The sequence below is a fragment of the Saccopteryx leptura genome, chromosome 13 (genome assembly GCF_036850995.1).
Source record: "Saccopteryx leptura isolate mSacLep1 chromosome 13, mSacLep1_pri_phased_curated, whole genome shotgun sequence".
Lineage (NCBI taxonomy): Eukaryota > Metazoa > Chordata > Mammalia > Chiroptera > Emballonuridae > Saccopteryx > Saccopteryx leptura.
The window spans coordinates 8,056,997-8,075,813 of record NC_089515.1 but is presented as its reverse complement, the minus strand read 5'-3'; the positions used below and the strand labels follow the sequence as shown (position 1 = coordinate 8,075,813).

General features: G+C 43.2%; 1 pseudogene; it reads left to right on the top strand.

The window, feature by feature from the left end:
• The first annotated feature begins 4,721 nt into the window (after window positions 1-4,721).
• Window positions 4,722-18,489, top strand: LOC136384964 (ATPase PAAT-like; annotated as a pseudogene).
• The last annotated feature ends 328 nt before the right edge of the window (window positions 18,490-18,817 follow it).

Here is an 18,817-nt window from a genome sequence, read left to right as displayed (position 1 = left end):
TGTCTCTCTCTTGTTCTTTCCCTTTCTCACTCTAAAATCAACAAAATAAACATTTTTTAATTAAAGGAAGGAAGGAAGGAAGGAAGGAAGGAAGGAAGGAAGGAAGGAAGGAAAGAGGGAAGGAGGGAAGGAGGGAAGGAAGGAAGGAAGGAAGGAAGGAAGGAAGGAAGGAAGGAAGAAAGAAAGAAAGAAAGAAAGAAAGAAAGAAAGAAAGAAAGAAAGAAAGAAAGAAAGAAAGAAAGAAAGAAAGAAAGAACGAGCCTGACCAGGCCATAGTGCAGCAGATAGAGTGCCAGATTGGGATGCGGAGGATACAGGTTCAAAATCCCAAGGTTACTGGCTTGAACGAAGGGTCGCTGGTTTGAGCGTGGGATTATAAACGTGACCCCATGGTCACTAGCTTGAGCCCAAAAGGTCGCTGGCTTGAAGCACAAGGTCGCTGGCTTGAGCCCAAGGGCACTGGCTTGAGCAAGGGGTCAGTCACTCTGCTATAGCCCCCGGTCAAGGCACATATGAGAAAGCAATCAATCACTGAACAACTATGGAAACTAAGGAACTACAATAAAGAATTGATGCTTCTTATCTCTCTCCCTTCCTGTCTGTCTGTCCCTATCTGTCCTTCTCTCTGACTGTCTCTCTGTCTCTATCAAAAATAAATAAATCAATAAAATGAAATAAAGAAAGACCTGAGATGGCCCTAAAGCCTTCGCTGACACAACCCTGGGATATCTCTTTACAGCCTGGTGTGCGTGGACATGTAGCCTCTCTGCTGGGGTTGGGGTGTTAGAGAGGAAAACATTTTTTCCTGTGATCCTCCTGGGTCAAGGGAGGATGAGAGGCTTATAAGAAACTGCCATAGAGCGATCTCTCACTCATCCCTCTTTCTCCTCTGGGAGGCTGTCAGGAAACAGTTCTCATTGCCTCTGGTACTGACGAGGTCTGAGGCTTTCTGCCTTGCCCCTCCCCCTCCGATAGAACTTCAGAATATAAAACGACTTAGCTTCAGACTAGACGTGCTTCTCAGCATCAAAATAACCCGCAGCTTGCATTGCAGTGATACCTTTTGTTTTGATATTATCCCTTTTGGGATGTGGAATAAGTTTTTGGTGCCTTTGGCTAATCTCCCTTTCCCTGTACTTGTAAGTAGTAAACTGTTTGAATCTAGAAGGGGGCTGTTGTATTTTTACCAGCAGAACTGATCAGGTTTCTCCTTGTCTTGTGTGTCTGTGACAGCACAATGCTATCCATTTTCATCCAGGTCAGTCTTTTGACCTTTAAGATTTTGCATTCTTGGGGAACAGCAAAAAAGGTTTAAAAATTCAATGATGCCAACTCATTTATCATCTTAACAAACAGTAGGGAAAAGCAAGAATGGCAATTTGATTCCATAGGTAATTACTCATTGCCTACTATGTACTAGGCGTTGAGATTACCCAGTGAAGGGCTTTAGTTATGGTACTGCCCATAAACCTTCTGTGAATGAGTGAGGTGAAGGGAACACTTTCTCTTTTGAAATTGCTAATAAAAAAAAGAAATTGCTAATAATAAACCAGTCATACAGCTGCTATATTCTCACATAAATCTATATATGGCATTGATGTTTCCCTGGAAGCCAAAGTTATAGAAGAGGTATAAGTGACAGGTAGAATAAGAATTCAGGTTTGTCGACCCTTGTGGTTTTTTCCCTCTAAACTACCTTGGAAACGTGTCCTCTGAGGGCATTTGGAGAGAACCTGTCAGAATGAGCAGAAAACCAAAATTCTGGGCTGCCATGTCCAATGCAGGGCATGCTGCCATCTTTAAGAATGTGGAAGTGGTAATGTAGGAAAGAAAGAAGGAACTGGGAAGCTGCTAAAGTTTCCTTTACCTGCAGTTTGATGCAAATGGTTCCTTTAAATTATTTACCTCACTAGACCAATACCTGGGCAAGAGAATCATAAGAGAGTCTCAGGGTAGCCATGGAAGAAGAGTTACTTTATCTGACCAGTGCTTTGTATTTCAAATGACAAAGGGAGTCAATTACCAATAAGAAGGTTTGTTATGGGCTGAATTGTGCCCCTCCCAAAAAAATAAGTTTATATGTTGAAGCCCTAATCTGGGGACCTCAGAATGTAACTGTATTTAGAAATAGGGCCAGTAAAGAGGTAATTAAGTTAAAATGAGGCCATTAGGGTGGGCCCTCATTCAACATGACTGGTGCCCTCATAATAAGAGATGAGGACACAGAAGGAAGAACACACAAAGCACAGGGAGAAGACTGCAAAGGTGAGAAGAAGTCAAATGTTGACACCCTGATCTTGGATTTGCAGTCTCCAGAACTGTGAGGAAATACTGGATATGTTTGTTGTTTAAGCCTCCCAGTCTGTGGTCCTTTGTTATGGAAGCCAGAGCAGACTAGTACAAGAGGAGGGACTGCACTGAGTCAGAGAAGGGCCTGAAACCAAGCCCCACTTTTTTTTTTAATTCTTTATTGATTTTTTTTTTTTTTTTTAGAGAGAGAGGAGTGAGAGAGAGAGAAGGGAGAGGAGCAGGAAGCATCAACTCCCATATGTGCCTTGACCAGGCAAGCCCAAGGTTTTGAACCGGCGACCTCAGTGTTCCAGGTCAACGCTTTATCCCACTGCGCCACCACAGGTCAGGCCCAAGCCCCACTTTTCACTGTCCCTGCAACCCTGAGTAGCTCCCCTAGGTGAAGAATGGCCATATTGGGGTCTATTTGGGACGGATGCTTGGAGGATTCAATGAAGTAGGGCATTGGAAGCTGCTAGACCAGGTCCTCAAACCCCCAACCTTGTATTTTTCTTATGAAGAATTCAGTGAGTGAGAAATGGTGTCAACCCAGACACAGGGACAAACTTGTCTTCTTCCCAATATTAGAAGGAAAAGCATTTGTTCTCTCACAATACATTTTTTTTATGTGACAGAGGGACAGAGAGAGGGACAGATAGGGACAGATAGACAGAAAGGGAGAGAGATAAGAAGCATCAATTCTTCATTGCGGCACCTTAGTTGTTCATTGACTGCTTTCTCATATGTGCCTTGACCAGAGGGCTTCAGCAGACCGAGTGGCCGCTTGATCAAGCCAGCAACCTTGGGCTTAAGCCAGTGACCATGGGGTCATATCTATGATCTCATGCTCAAGCCAGCGACCCATGCTCAAGCTGGTGAGCCTGTGCTCAAGCTGGAGACCACGGGGTTTTGAACCTGACTGAGTTCTCTGCGTCCTGGTCCGATGCTCTATCCACTGTGCCACCACCTGGTCAGGCCACAATACCTTTTTATAGATATACTTTATTTTGCTTAATAAGTTCTCCTCTATTTCAAGTTTTCAAGGACATTTGATCTTAAATGGATGTTAACTTTTGTCAACTTTGGATGGTGAACACACAATACAGTTATAGATGATATATATGATATTATAGAATTGTATACTTTAAACTTATGTAATTTCATTAACCAATGTCACCTCACCTCAATAAATTTAATACAAAACATTTTTAAATTGTGTTAAATACTTTCCCTCATTAAAATGACAAAATGGTTTTCTTTCTTTTGTCAGTGTAGTGAAATACTTTATAAATTTTTGAATGTATAATAAGCTTTGCATTTCTGGATTGAAACATCCATAGTATATTATTCTCTTTATATATTGCTGTGTTTGATTTTCTATTACTTGTTGACCATTTTTGCATCTGTTAATGAGAGATATTAGTCTCCAGTTCTCTTTTCTTATAATTCCTTTGATTTTAGTATTAGTGTAGTTCTGGCTTAAAACTATGTTAGGAATAATTTCTCTTCTTCTGTTTTCTATAAGAACTGATGTAAAATTTGTTTTCATAATTATTTGGTAGTATTTGTCAGTGAAACCACTTGGGACTACCACTGAATAGTTTTTAACTGTAACTTTCATTTACTAGTTACGGGATTATTCGAGTTACTGATTTCTTCTGAAGTTTTGGAAGGCAATACCTTTAAGGAATTGGTTTATATTTCATCTAAGATGTCAAAACACAGAGGTGATTCACCTTTTATTCATTCTTTTTGTTTTCTGTGAAATCATTAGTGATATCTCAGTCTTTTATTTGCATATACCATATTCCATATTTGCATACGGTAATTTCTTTCATATCCTTTGTCATCCTTGCTTGTGGTGTATCGATTTCATTGACCTTTTCAATGAACCAGCTTTGGGTTTAATTTTTCTCTATTTTCTGTTTTCAATATTTATTATCTGGACATTTTTTAATTTAAAAATTAAATTTAATGGGTGACATTAATCAATAAGAGTACATAGGTTTCAGGCAATCATTTCTGTAGCATTTGACTTTGGGTAATGAGCACACAACGCAGTCAACAGTTCAAATGCTATAAAAATACTATCTGGACCTTGACAGAAAAAGTTTGCCAGCCACCGATCTAGCACCATGGTATATACATATATAATATATATATATCCACAGAGCAACCTCGTCCATCACCTGCTTTTTTTCCAGGGACAATGTCCAAATATACAACCGGTTCCCACGTGCCCCGCACTGCGCCTGTGCACAGATCCAGCGCTACGAAGAGGTGCTTATCAGTGCGCAAGCTCCGCCTCCCAGGTTGGTTTTGAACCCGGTTGCTGAAGCCCACCAGCGCGCGCATGCGCTTCTATGATAGTTGGTTCTCTCCCTGTAGGTCAAGAAACCGCGGGGACTGGTTTTGGTGATGGACAAGCCAGAAGTTGCTCTGCGTGATCCTCTCCCCTTGGCCCGGGCGGAAACTCAAGCTCCGGAAGAGAGGTTCCGGGGATGACCTGGCCTAGCCTGGAGGTGGCCGAATGGAAGCGGAGACTGGGGATGGGCGGTTGACCCGCGCCCCATTCTGGCCTCTTCCTGAGGTGCCGCATGTGGGGCCCTAGACCAGAGCCTCGGTGTCACCGGAGCTGGTCTCGGCGCCCGGGACTTGGACTGGGAAGAGCTGCTGGCGCCGCCTGCCCCGGGGTGCGCTGGGCCGGCGGGGACGGGGTTGCTGCTCGGTGACAGCCACGCTCCTGGGGGAGCTGTGAGGGGACGGGGTCTGGGCCCGAGACCGGGACCGGGGGCCGAGCTGGCGACCGGTGCGTGCGGGAGGGCGTGGGAGCGGGGGCGGTGACCGGGGACTCGGCGTTCCACTGCACCCGCCTCCTGTCGGCAGGTCGAAACCAGAACCCGCCTCTGTCCCCAAACCTCCTGCCGACCAAGGGGCGTGAAACATATTCTAACAGTCACAGTCTCCGTCCTCTTAATTTTGAAAACGATACTCTTTTGTCCTTTATTCCATTCTGCCTCCTACCTCTGACCTGCTCTTTTGTTCACACGAGCTGTCTAGTTCATGTGTTTATTTAACTGCACAGACCATTACTGTTAAGAGTGTAGAGGTCAAGAGGGAAATAGAGCGGAAGCCCTACATCTGAAACACTGTTTTTAATGCATTGTGTAGTGAGCATCGGTTGGATGCACTGCGAAGCTCTGGGACTTCAAAGGAAAATGTACACGAATCGGACAAAAAATCAACCCCTATGGACAAGTGGGATAGTCCCAGTGTTCAGAGAACTGTACTGTGTAACGGTGTCAATTTCCTTCTCAGCCGGGATCTGGTGGTTTTGAAAAGGAGGCTGAACTGCCAGGATGAAAGCCCCTGCTTCCTCTACCTGAGATGCGACCCGAACGGAGGTGAAGAAATCGTTTCCGTTGGCATTTTAAGCTCAGCAAGAAATATGGAAGTGTATGTGGGAGAGGAGTACTGTGGAACCAGTAGGGGCCAGAATGTTTGTAATTTCTGGAGAACAGGTGTGTGGTTTATGCGTGTGCAAGTGTTCTTCTGACATAGTGTTTTTATTTTCATCAGTTTCTGCATTATTTATTGATTCCCTGACATTGGCGTCATGCATTAGGGGAGAGAAGATAAAAACATTCCAGCAGGCATAGAAGTTCAGACCTTTAGGGGATCTTCAAGGCAATCTGGTCAGCTTTCTCATTGTTATAAGTAGGGACTTTCGGAGCTGATAGGGAGGAGGCAACTAGAGGGTTGTACCAGTTAGGCTCTTAGTGTCTTAGTGTGGCTGTTAGTGCAGCTTCCTGGCTTTCTCCATGAGCTCACAGTGGTCTGTTTTCCAAAAGTTAATTTGGCAGTCAGTCTGAAACTTTGAACACTTTTTTTGGTGGGGAGGGAAAGCCATTGAAAATGGTTCATGGGCCCAAGAGGGTGCCACATGAACCTATTTAATCCATATTTCATCCTGTTTGAGTTTGATTTTTTTTCTTTAGACTCTTACACAAAGATTCTACCCTTATCTCTCTTTAGTATTATGCAGGGGTTGGGAACCTATGGCTCGCGAGCCAGATGTGGCTCTTTTGATGGCTGCATCTTCCTCGCAGACAAATCTTTTTTTTTTTTTTTTGTATTTTACTGAAGCTGGAAATGGGGAGAGACAGTCAGACAGATTCCCGCATGTGCCCAACCGGGATCCACCCGGCACGCCCACCAGAGGCGAGGCTCTGCCCACCAGGGGGCATCGCTCTGCCACGACCAGAGCCACTCTAGCGCCTGGGGCAGCGGCCAAGGAGCCATCCCCAGCGCCCGGGCCATCTTTGCTCCAATGGAGCCTTGGCTGTGGGAGGGGAAGAGAGAGACAGAGAGGAAGGGGGGGGGTGGAGAAGCAAATGGGCGCTTCTCCTATGTGCCCTGGCCGGGAATCGAACCCGGGTCCCCTGCACGCCAGGCCGACGCTCTACCACTGAGCCAACCGGCCAGGGCTCGCAGACAAATCTTTAATAAAAAATAATAATAACGTTAAAAATATAAAACATTCTTATGTATTATAATCCATTCATTTCCTACCGCTCATGTTCATGGTTGCAGGTGGCTGGAGCCAATCACAGTTGTCCTCCGGGACAACATTAAATTTTTATTGGATAATGTATAACGTACATGGGTCGTTGTATGGCTCTCATGGAACTACATTTTAAAATATGTGGCGTTCATGGCTCTCTCAGCCAAAAAGGTTCCCGACCCCTGGTATAATGTAATATGTGGACTATTTTATATATTGTGCATATTGAAAATAAAAGCCACATTTATTTAGCTTCACTGTATGCTCTGTACTACATGGCTTTGTATAGATATCATTATTTAATTCTCTCACAAATGTTGAGAGAATGGACACAGTGATTGTTACCAAGTCACTTGAGTAGGGTCGCCATTTAGCTCTTCGTCCCCTGCTAGACAAATTAAACCTCAGGGTTTAAGTCATGGCCTAGGAACGGTTCATTTTTAAATGTAACTATTAAAAATGGTAAGAAAACTAATTTAAATTCTATTTTATTTTTAGTGAACATGAAATTATTTTCTACAAAAATTATTTAAAACTGGAGTCCTTCGCTCTTGCTTGTAAAATCAAGGTAAATCATCACTATAATTTGTTCTTATTTTCTGTTGGTTTGGTAATAAAGGTAGTCCAACTTTGTTCCTGGTATCTTTCTATAAAACTATACTGTCTAGATAAGCACAGTAGTTTGGGCTCTGTTATATCAAAAAAAATGGAGGGGAATAAGAGAAGTTATAGAGAAGAGCATCTAGAAGTTAAAAGAATTTGGACTGGTATCTTGAGCATGAAAAATATCATAGAGGTGAACTTTTGTGAGGTGGCTGAGATCTAGAGTAAGGGTTCTGAGCTGGAGATGATAAGCCAAGAATATTAATTCTAGCCAAGTGACCTTGGATAATAGTGAAATCATTATGACCTCTCCTCGTTTTATTCCTGACTCAGGTTTCATCCTAAGGCCTCTTCCCTTTTCACTCTGCTACTCTGTTGTCCACATCACACGTGGGCTGTCTCTTGGTTCAGAAACATGGATGAAATGAAGCCGCATAAAGCCTTGGTCAGGACACCGCTGTTGAAGCCAAAAGAGCTAAGTTCCAAGCTCGACTGCTTCTAATTGAGTAATCTTTTGGTTAATTAGAAAATCACCCTTCACCTCATCCTTTTTATGTATGCATCAGCAAATAACGTTAGACCATCTTTACTTTCGCTTATACTACATTCTAAAAGACTGACTTGGCCCTGGCCAGCTGGCTCAGTGGATAAAGCATCAGTCTGGCATATCACTGGCCCAGGTTCGAGTCCTGGTCAGGGCACAAAGGAGAATCGACCCTCAGTTTCTCTTCTCCTCCTCTCCCCTTTTTTCCCTCTTCCCTTCTTGCATCCAGTGGCTCCATTCATTGTTGGGTCAGCCCTGGGCACTGAGGATAGCTCAGTTGGACAGAGCATCAGCCTCGGGTACTAAAAATAGTTTGGTTGATTCAAGCATTGGCCCAAGACGGGTTGCCGGGTGAGTCCCATTCGGGGTGCACGTGGAAGTGTCTCACTATCTCCCCACCTTGCAGTTATAAATAAATAGAAAATTATTTTACATAAATAGTTCTCTGAGTCTGATAGAAATTTATTTTACATAAATAGTTCTCTGAGTCTGATAGTAAATTGTAAGTGCTGACCTTTACAATTTTAAGGAAAATTTGAAAAGAAAGTGTATTTAAAGTTTATATTTACCTTCCTGAATACTTCACTATTGCTAATTTATACAAAAAAGGGACCTTGAATAGTGGTCATTGTGTAATATTATTTTTTCCTGAACTTTTGTTTGACAGTAGTTGCTCTCCTTTGGTGAAAAGCAGTGTATGCTCATCAGTAAAGTTGTGGTACAGGTGAGACCAGTGTCAGCACATTCTTCAAGTTCTCCTGCGGCAGGATCAAGGGTAGACCTGGAGAGGGTCCAAACCATCATGGAGTCCATGGGGTCCAAGTTGTCACCTGGAGCTCAGCAACTGATGAGTATGGTTCGAGTTCAGCAGCAGGTAAGTCAAAGTGGATTTTTTCCAGATACCAAAAAATTTCAGAATTGTGGCTCTTTGTACCATGTAGTGACTTAAATTTTTTCTTTGACCTTTCGTTATTGATTTGCCTGTCGCCTATTTACTTTTTTAAAAATCGCATTTTGGAGACCTAACCTCCTACAAAATATTCTTGTTACACATCATCACAGTTTTTAAAGAATTTAGTCACTCATTTAGCAAGTATTTACTAAGCACCTTCTCAGTAAACAAGGCGCTGTCAGCACTTCAGAAGAGCCAAAGGTCAGGTCTGTGTATCCTGTCCTTAGGAGTCTGTCCTCTCATTCCTCTAGGCCTTTAAAGGAGTAGGCGTGGGTTAGGTAGTAAATTTGGAGGAATGTCATTTCACAGATAGGAAATAGCACAGAGTAAATCCGCGCTGCCGGAAAATACAGGAGATAGCTGGGAGATGAACAGAAGCCCATCTCTCTGGAGCGAGGTGACGGAGGGTCAAGCGGACGGGGCCGCGGCACCGAAGGCTTTGCGCGCTGTCTGTAGAGTCGGCCGGGGTTTCCCACCCGCGTTTTAGAGAAACCCTGTGCACGCCATCCGTGGGCGGCGAGGCGGCAGGAAGGAGGAGTCTGTGCAGAGAGACCGCGTCCGTGATCGGGCCTGTGAGCGCGCAGGAGGGGCTGCGGGTGAGCGTGCGGCAGCGGAGCCTGAGGCTGGCTGTGTGGGCTGCATTAGTGGGGCCGCGAGGCCTGGACGGCGCGCTCCATGTCGGCGTCGTGGAGGGAAAGGAGAGCAAGCGTGCGGGGCTTTTTTTTTTTTATTTTTTTTTTATTTTTAATGCAGTCACATTGATAAATCAGGGTACATATGTTCTGAGAAAACATCTCCAGATTATTTTGACCTTTGATTATGCTGCATACCCCTCACTCAAAGTCAAATCGTCCTCGTCCTTGGTCACCTTCTATCCGGTTTTCTTTGTGCCCCTACCCTCCCCCAACTCCCTCCCTCTCCTTCCTGGCCCCCTCCCCACCCCTCCACCCCACTTCCTGTTACCATCACATTCTTGTCCGTGTCTCTGAGTCTCATTTTTATGTCCCATCTATGCATGGGTTCATATAGTTCTTAGTTTTTTCTTGATTTACTTATTTCACTCCATATAATGTTATCAAGGTCCATCCATGTTATTGTAAATGATCCGATGTCATCATTTCTTATGGCTGAGTAGTGTTCCATAGTATATATGTACCAAAGCTTTTTAATCCACTCATCCTCTGACAGACACTGGGCTATTTCCAGATCTTCGCTGTTGTGAACAATGCTGCTATAAACATGGGGGTGCATTTCTCCTTCTGAAACCGTTCTATGGTGTTCTTGGAGTATATTCCTAAAAGTGGTATAGCTGGGTCAAAAGGCAGTTCGATTTTCAATTTTTTGAGGAATCTCCGTACTGTTTTCCACAGATGCTGTACCAGTCTGCATTCCCACCAGCAGTGTAGGAGGGTTCCCTTTTCTCCACATCCTCGCCAGCACTTATTCTGTGTTGTTTTGTTGATGAGCGCCATTCTGACTGGTATGAGGTGATATCTCATTGTGGTTTTAATTTGCATTTCTCTAGTGATTAGTGATGTTGAGCATTTTTTCATATGCCTATTGGCCATCTGTATATCCTCTTTGGAGAAGTGTCTATTCATTTCTTTTTTTAAATTTATTTATTTATTTATTTATTTTATTCTTACAGAGACAGAGTGAGTCAGAGAGAGGGATAGACAGGGACAGACAGACAGAAATGGAGAGAGATGAGAAGTATCAATCATTAGTTTTTCATTGCGTGTTGCAACACCTTAGTTGTTCATTGATTGCTTTCTCATATGTGCCTTGACTGTGGGCCTTCAGCAGATCGAGTAACCCCTTGCTAGAGCCAGCGACCTTGGGCTCAAGCTGGTGGAATTTTTGCTCAAACCAGATGAGCCCGCGCTCAAGCTGGCAACCTCGGGGTCTCGAACCTGGGTCCTCTGCATCCCAGTCCGACGCTCTATCCACTGCGCCACAGCTTGGTCAGGCTCTTTTGCCCATTTTTGATTGGATTGTCTTTCTGGTGTTGAGATTTACAAGTTCTTTATAAATTTTGGTTATTAACCCCTTATCAGACGTACTGTCAAATATGTTCTCCCATTGTGTAGTTTGTCTTTTTATTCTGTTCTTATTGTCTTTGGCTGTGAAAAAGCTTTTTAGTTTGATATAGTCCCAATTGTTTATCCTGTCTTTTATTTCCCTTGCCCGTGGAGATAAATCAGCAAGTATTCAATATATCGCTGCGAGAGATGTCGGAGAGCTTACTGCCTATGTTTTCTTCTAAGATGCTATGGTTTCACGCCTTACATTTAAGTCTTTTATCCATTTTGAGTTTATTTTTGTGAATGGTGTAAGTTGGTGGTCTAGTTTCATTTTTTTGCAGGTTGCTGCTGATCCCTTCCCCCAGCCGTGTACGTGAAGCCCGAGAGAGGAGGCTACTTGGGGACACTGAGGTTTAGCTGTGACTAAAGCAGTGCCTGGGAGGGTGCTGTGAGCGTCAGAAACACAGGAAAGAAAGAAGGTGATCCTGTTAAATCTTCTTAAACATGCTAATAAAAGATTTCTTCCTTGTGGGCAGGCTCTGTCTGTGGAATGATGCTTACAGGACATTCCTGGTTCTCTAGGATTGCTCATTGTTAACAAACCAGCAATCTGTGGGATGTCTCCCTGGAAAATGTCATGTAGACCATGTAACTTTTTTTTTTTCAAGTGAGGGGAGGGGAGTTCGAGAGACAGACTCTCGCATGTGCCCTGGCCAGGATCCACCGGTTGCCCCCATCTGGGGCAGATGCTCGAATCAGCCAAGCTATCCTCTGCACCTAAGGCTGATGCTTGGACCAGTCGAGCCACCGGCTGCAAAGGGGCAGAGGAGAGGGAGGGGAAGAGAAAAAGAAGGAGGAGAGGGAGGGGAAAAAAGGAGGAGGAGAGGGAGGGGAAGAGAAGAAGGAGGAGGAGAGTGAGGGGAAGAGAAAAAGGAGGAGGAGAGGGAGGGGAAGAAAAGCAAATGGTCGCTTCTTATTGTGCCCTGAGCAGGGATCGAACTCGGGATGTCCACACACCAGGCCAACGCTCTATCCACTGAACCATCCAGCCAGGGCCGAGCCATGTAACTCTTAATATTGAGTATAAAGGAGAGATGTTTCATGAGCCAAACTACTCCCTCTTTGGAAGTGGTGTAACCACACGGATCGTAGAACCTTCGTCTCTTAGCTGGCAGGGCCTGTCCCGCAGGGGAAGGTCGGGCTCGGGGGGCGGTGTTGGAGAGCCTAGACCTCTCCCTGCTCTCCACAGACCGAGGATTACTTGTGTTTTTGTCTCTGTTGCTGTTTTTTGCAAGTTTTGTTAATTTGACTTGTATTTAAAGTTCAAATTTGCAGGCTAGTTTTTGCTTTACCAATTTGGAATAACTGAATAGGAATCTGCATCAAAGTGCCCAGTAAACAGCTGTCATTTAATGTTACTGAATGAGAGGGTGAGGGGACATAAAACATAACCTACAAGTTGTTAAAGCAGACAGCGCCCAAAGGTAGCTCGTTTTAGTCACTGAGCCTGTTTAGTCATTGAAAATATCGCAGATTTATTCATTGAACATCAAGCTTTGAGTGTATATCTAGTATATCTTCCATGAAGAAATAGTTGTTAAAGCTATCCCTAGGTTGGCTTGCCAAATGTGAAAGTAGACAGATATATATTACTTCTATGAAAATGACCAATTATTGTGGCTCAATTGAGACTGCTACATTTTATGGCCATAAATCACAACACCTTTGTAGTGGAAATATTAAAATATTTCAGTGCAATTTTACTAAGTAAGCTAGTATTTACTTTAATACTTCCTTTGAGCCTGACCTGTGGTGGCGCAGTGGATCAAGCATCACCTGGAACGCTGAGGTCGCCAGTTCAAAACCCTGGGCTTGCCTGGTCAAGGCACATATGGGAGTTGATGCTTCCTGCTCCTCCCCATGTCCTTCTCTTTCTCTCTCTTCTCTAAAAAATGAATAAATAAAAATAATTTTAAAAAAGACTAAGCTTTAATACTTCCTTTGAGAAAAACTACAGTCAAGTGATTAAGACCCTGACTCTGGAGTTTGGTGGCCTGGTTCATGTCCTGGTTCTGCCACTCACTAATTGTGTGTCCTTGGCCAAGTTGCCTTTAACTTAATACTGGACAGCAATTGTAGCTTACGTCCTGTGTATGTTTTGAAGATCAAATGACAGACTGTACATTGCCTGATTCTAATTTACTCCAAAAGTTAGCTGTCATTATTACTACTACTAGTAATGTTTGCTTATCTACCATCCTTAGCACTGCAGGCCCCTCGGCGAGCAGCTGCAGTCGCTTCTGGGAAATGCTGCATACCAGCGAGTGATTGACCTGTGGTCCTCGTCTGCGTCGGGAGCCTTCCCCAGGTCATCCTCCACACCTTTTCCTTTTAGAACAGGACTGACTTCTGGGGCCCTGACTCAAGACTTGAAAGCTTACGTCGATGAAAGTGCACAGCCACCCGGTGGAGGAAATGTGACGAAGCCCGAAGAGTATAAAATTGTGCCGCAAAACCATTCCCTTCCTGAGAGTGATCTGAAGAAGGCAGCGCCTTCCTCCTTCCCAAAGAGAGCTGGCGACAGCTCAGGTAGACCGGACTCGGAGCTGCTGCCTCTCCTGCAGAATCTGTGCGGTCACATTAACCGTCTCCATGTGGGACCGAGCCCCGAGTGGCCGGGACCCCTCCCCAAGCCCAGTGAAGGCGTCGTCGGTGCTGTGTGAGTATTTAAGACCAGGTGGTTTAGAGTTCCTGGGTGGGAGAATCAGCTGGGGAGAAGCATACTTGCCTCAGTAACTACTAGCTAAAAATGTTTTGAGACATAATTTTAGGAGCTTTTACATTTTATCACTAATACAGATAGGAAATAAGTATTCTACAGAGTAGAATGGATTGATTTGAAAGAAGTTCCTAAAACTGGAGGTGTTGAGCACGTCTCAGGCATTATATGAAGGGAACCAGCGTGTTATTGGTGGAGTAGAAAGTTATCTGTATAACTGGAGAGGAGATGTGGGAAACATAATAAATACATTTTTTGCCTCATTGTATCAAATGAATCATAACATTGTTTTTTGTATGTCATGTTTAACTTAAGCTAATTTTGCAGTCATCAAAACATTTTTATGCTTATGATTATTTATAGTGTACAGGCTCTTGTTCCCTGATCTTATGATATTAATTTTTTGGCAGTCCTGGTTTGATTGAAGGCTGGCTAAGTATTTAGTATATTCCCTATCCTTTACATAGTCATGTATCAAAATATTGCACTAGACTGGCATTCAGCACTCCAGTCATTGTCCTGGCTTAACTATTTTGCCTTATTATTTAAATCTTTTTTTTAAGGATTTTTTTACCTTTATATTTTTATTTTTATCTATTGATTTGAGAGAGAGAGGAAGGGAGAAAGAGAGAGAGAGACAGAAACATTGATTTGTTGTTTCACTTATTTATGCATTCATTGGTTGACCCTTGTATGTGCCCTGACTGAACCCACAACCTTGGCATATTGGATGATGTTCTAAGTAACTAAGCTACCTGGCCAGGCCAAATGATTTTTTTTTTTTAAGATTTTTATTGAGCCTGACCAGGCGGTGGCGCAGTGGATAGAGCGTCGGACTGGGATGCCGAGGACCCAGGTTCGAGACCCCAAGGTTGCCAGCTTGAGCACGGGCTCATCTGGTTTGAGCAAAAGCTCACCAGCTTGGACCCAAGGTCACTGACTCGAACAAGGAGTTACTTGGTCTGCTAAAGGCCTGGGGTCAAGGCACATATGAGAAAGCAATCAATGAACAACTAAGGTGTCGCAACGAAAAACTGATGATTGATGCTTCTCATCTCTCTCCGTTCCTGTCTGCCCCTGTCTATCCCTCTCTCTGACTCTATCTCTGTAAAAAATAATAATAATAATAAGATTTTTATTGATTTCAGGGAGAGGAGAGAGAAAGAAAGGTGGGGTGGGGGGCATGGAGGACCGGGAAGCATCAACTTCATGGTTGCTTCTCATGTGGCTTGACCGGGCAAGCCCACGGCTTTGAACCGGTGACCTCAGCGTTCTAGGTGGACACCTTATCCACTGTGCCACCACAGGTCAGGCTGTTTACATCTTTTGGCTTGTTTTTTTTCACATGTAAAAGGAGGTAGTTGAATTGGTTGAAATGTTCTTAATGTCTTCAACAGCATTGAAATTTGAGGGGTTATTGAAAAAAAATGTGGTTCCTATTCAGTAGAGGTATAGAAAGATAACCTTAATCTTTAATTGTTGGTAGTCTGCTTCAGTGTTAACTACTCAGGATGTGATGTGGCAAAAATAAAACTCCAAAAAACAAAAAAGCAAAAAAGTAAAATAAGAAAAACTAAACATTTAAAAATGGCTTCTGGGTCAACTAAGATGGAATGGCCCCATTCCTCTCAGATCTTCCCTTTTACAAACAAAAATCTTTGCACATCACACAGCAAATGTTCAGATTGTGAAAGGTGGAAAGAAGTCAGACTGCTTAGGACCGTGACGCAGGACACTTTAATTTTTAGTTACCCGAGAGTTTCTTTTGTCATACATGGGTGCTGAATTTTTTTTTTTTATTTTTTTTTTGTATTTTTCTGAAGCTGGAAATGGGGAGAGACAGTCAGACAGATTCCCGCATGCGCCCGACCGGGATCCACCCGGCACGCCCACCAGGGGCAACGCTCTGCCCACCAGGGGGCGATGCTCTGCCCCTCTGGGGCACCGCTCTGCTGCGACCAGAGCCATTCTAGCGCCTGGGGCAGAGGCCAAGGAGCCATCCCCAGCGCCCGGGCCATCCTTGCTCCAATGGAGCCTTGGCTGCGGGAGGGGAATAGAGAGACAGAGAGGAAGGAGGGGGTGGGGGGTGGAGAAGCAAATGGGTGCTTCTCCTATGTGCCCTGGCCGGGAATTGAACCTGGGTCCCCCGCACGCCAGGCCGACGCTCTACCGCTGAGCCAACCGGCCAGGGCCAGGGTGCTGCATTTTTTTGGATATTTTATCTGTGTCAATTTATATGATCATATGAATTTTCTTCTATAGTCTATTGATATGGAGAATACTGTATTTTTTGCTTCATAAGACGCACTTTTTTCCCTCCAAATGTGGAAGGGAAAACTCCTGTGCATCTTATGGAGTGAAAAATATGGTATTTTATTAAATATTTTAACAAGCCATTTGGTTCAGAATATTTTTTTCTTGTTTTCCTTCTTAAAACCCCAGGTGTGTCTTATGGTCAGGTGCATCTTATGGAGCGAAAAATACGATAAATCAATTTTCAAAATTGAACCAGCATTGCATACCTAGGATAAATCTTACTTGGTCAAAGGGTGTAATTCTTTTTTATGCATTGCTGAGTTTGATTTGTTAATATTTTGTTGAGTATTCTTGCATCTTATTCAGAAGAAATAATTGGTATTTTTCTTTATACTGTATTTGTCTAGCTTTATATCAGGGTAATACTGGCCTCAAAAAATGAGTTCTATGTTTTAGGACAGATTATGTAAAATTGGTGTTATCTGTTCTTAAAATGTTTGGTAGAATTGTCCAATGAAATCAGTGGGCCTGGATATTTCCTTCTGGAAATTTTTTAATTACAAATTTAGTTTCTAATAAAGTTGTCAGTTCTCCCCATTAATACAGAGGCTTAATTGACGTAATGCTTACTAAAACCCCACGATTTTTTTGTAGACATAGTCAACATTATTTTTTAAATTATAAGAAAAGGCAGAAGAGGTAGAATAGTTAAGACAGCTTGGAACAGATGATAAAATGGGAGGAATCCCTCTTCCCAATGTCAAGTCTTCCATGGCGAGAATATTCCAGACTCTGGAGCACTGCCAGGGAGACAGATACACAGATCAGTGGGACACATCTGAGGGCCCAGAAATGGCCCACACAAACATGCTCAGCTGGTTTTGACAAAGTGGCAGTGGCACCGGAGCCGTGGGGGCGCCGTGGGGTAAGAACAGTCTGTAGCTCACGTGCTGGAGCAGTTGGGTATCCAGTGCGCAAAGTGAGCCCTGATCTAACTAACCCTCGTACCTTGTACAGAAGTTAACTCAAATGGATGATGGGCTTAAATGTGAAGCAGAAAGCTGTATGTCGGCTGCCTGTTGGGTAGTTTGGTTGTTTTGTTTCCATACCAGAGATAATTACTATATTATTACTTTTAAATTTATTTGTAGAATGGGAGAGCAACCTGTTTGCTCCTACTCGGAAAAGATTCTTTCTAAAAATATGGAGCTGATGGAAAAGAAACTTACGGACTACATCGACCAGTGAGTACAGAAACTGCAGGCGCACATCGATGATAAGATCGCTTTGCTGACGGACCTGCTGCGGAACCCCAGCCCCCCGCCCCCCGGGACGCCTCTGAGACACTGTGACTGCGGGGAAGCACTTTCGAATGGAGAAAGATAAGTGCTCAGCGCGTTACAGGGTGCTGCAGATATCTATTACATATTTATTACAAAGCCAAAACCCACAGTTCAAAGCAGGTATTTAATGTCATTGGAGGATCATCATCGTACTTACATGAAGTGACCTTGGCATTTGTGTTAACTGTGCTTGTGATTATAAATCCAGTACTGGCCTGACCTGTGGTGGCGCAGTGGGATAAAGCATCGACCTGGAACACTGAGGTTGCCGGTTCGAGACCTTGGGCTTGCCTGGTCAAGGCACATATGGGAGTTGATGCTTCCTGCTCCTCACTCTTCTCTCTCACTCTGTCTCTCTCTCTCACTCCTCTCTCTCTAAAAAATCAATAAATAAAATATTTAAAAAATAAAAATAAAAAAAAATAAAATAAATCCAGTACTGTACGCTGAGGGTGACCGTGATGGGTCCTGAGTTGTTGTTTGCAGTATTGTTCACTTTTATAAGAAATTACGTATACTTCGGTGTTTCAATGTTTAAGCTTTTTAAGGATTTCTAATACAGTTCATTAATATGTGTTGTATGTGTATTTGAAATACTGTTGTAATTTATACAAACAGGTTATGTTTTAGGGATATGAAAAAAATGCTTAAGAGTATTTCATTTTTTTCTTTCTATAATTGATTGTTATTGAAAAACCAGGTACTTAAGATTTTCAACCTTTAATTTCAGATTACCAAATTACATTTTATATTGTTGATTTCAATAAAAATTATATGTTGTCATTTCTAAAATTAGTTTACATTAGGGCCATTAATTTTATGTTTTGTCATATTATAGCTGTAGATAGGAAAGTAAAAATCAAAACTGGTCTTTTTCTTGGAATTATTGCTGTTGAGTTAGCGATTGATGCAAATGAAACTGTCTTGTTTTACCTCAGCCCAGCCAGTAGGGGGAGCTCTGCTTTCTGGAGCTGCTATAGGTCTTTCAGAGCCCTTTCCTGGGATGTTTAAGTGGGACGTGCTGAGGCATATGACTCAAGAAGATAGAGTTCTCACTGGCAGACTTAATGTTCAGAAATTATAACTGTTGTATGTGTACTGAAGGGTAATATATTGGCAGCTAAAAAAGAAGTATATCCACTCAAGAAACTACCTGTCTGTGAAATGGGGAATATTACAGCCTACTTCAGTCTCCTGTCTGCAGTTTGTAACGGGCCTGGTAGAGAGATGTCCAGTGAATGTTAACCCTTTCCCTCCCTCTTTCCTTCTTCTGCTCCCTATCTTAAACAGGAAGAATGGCACACACGTTTCCTAATGTCATTAGGATTCCAGTCAATTTGAAAGTTCCTGTTCTCTTCTAGATCCTCTCTTAGGTGCTGAAGGGAAGTCCTATTCAAAGGCAATTACTGTCATGTGCCACTTAACAGTGAGGATATGTTCTGAGAAAGGGCGTCTTTAGGTGA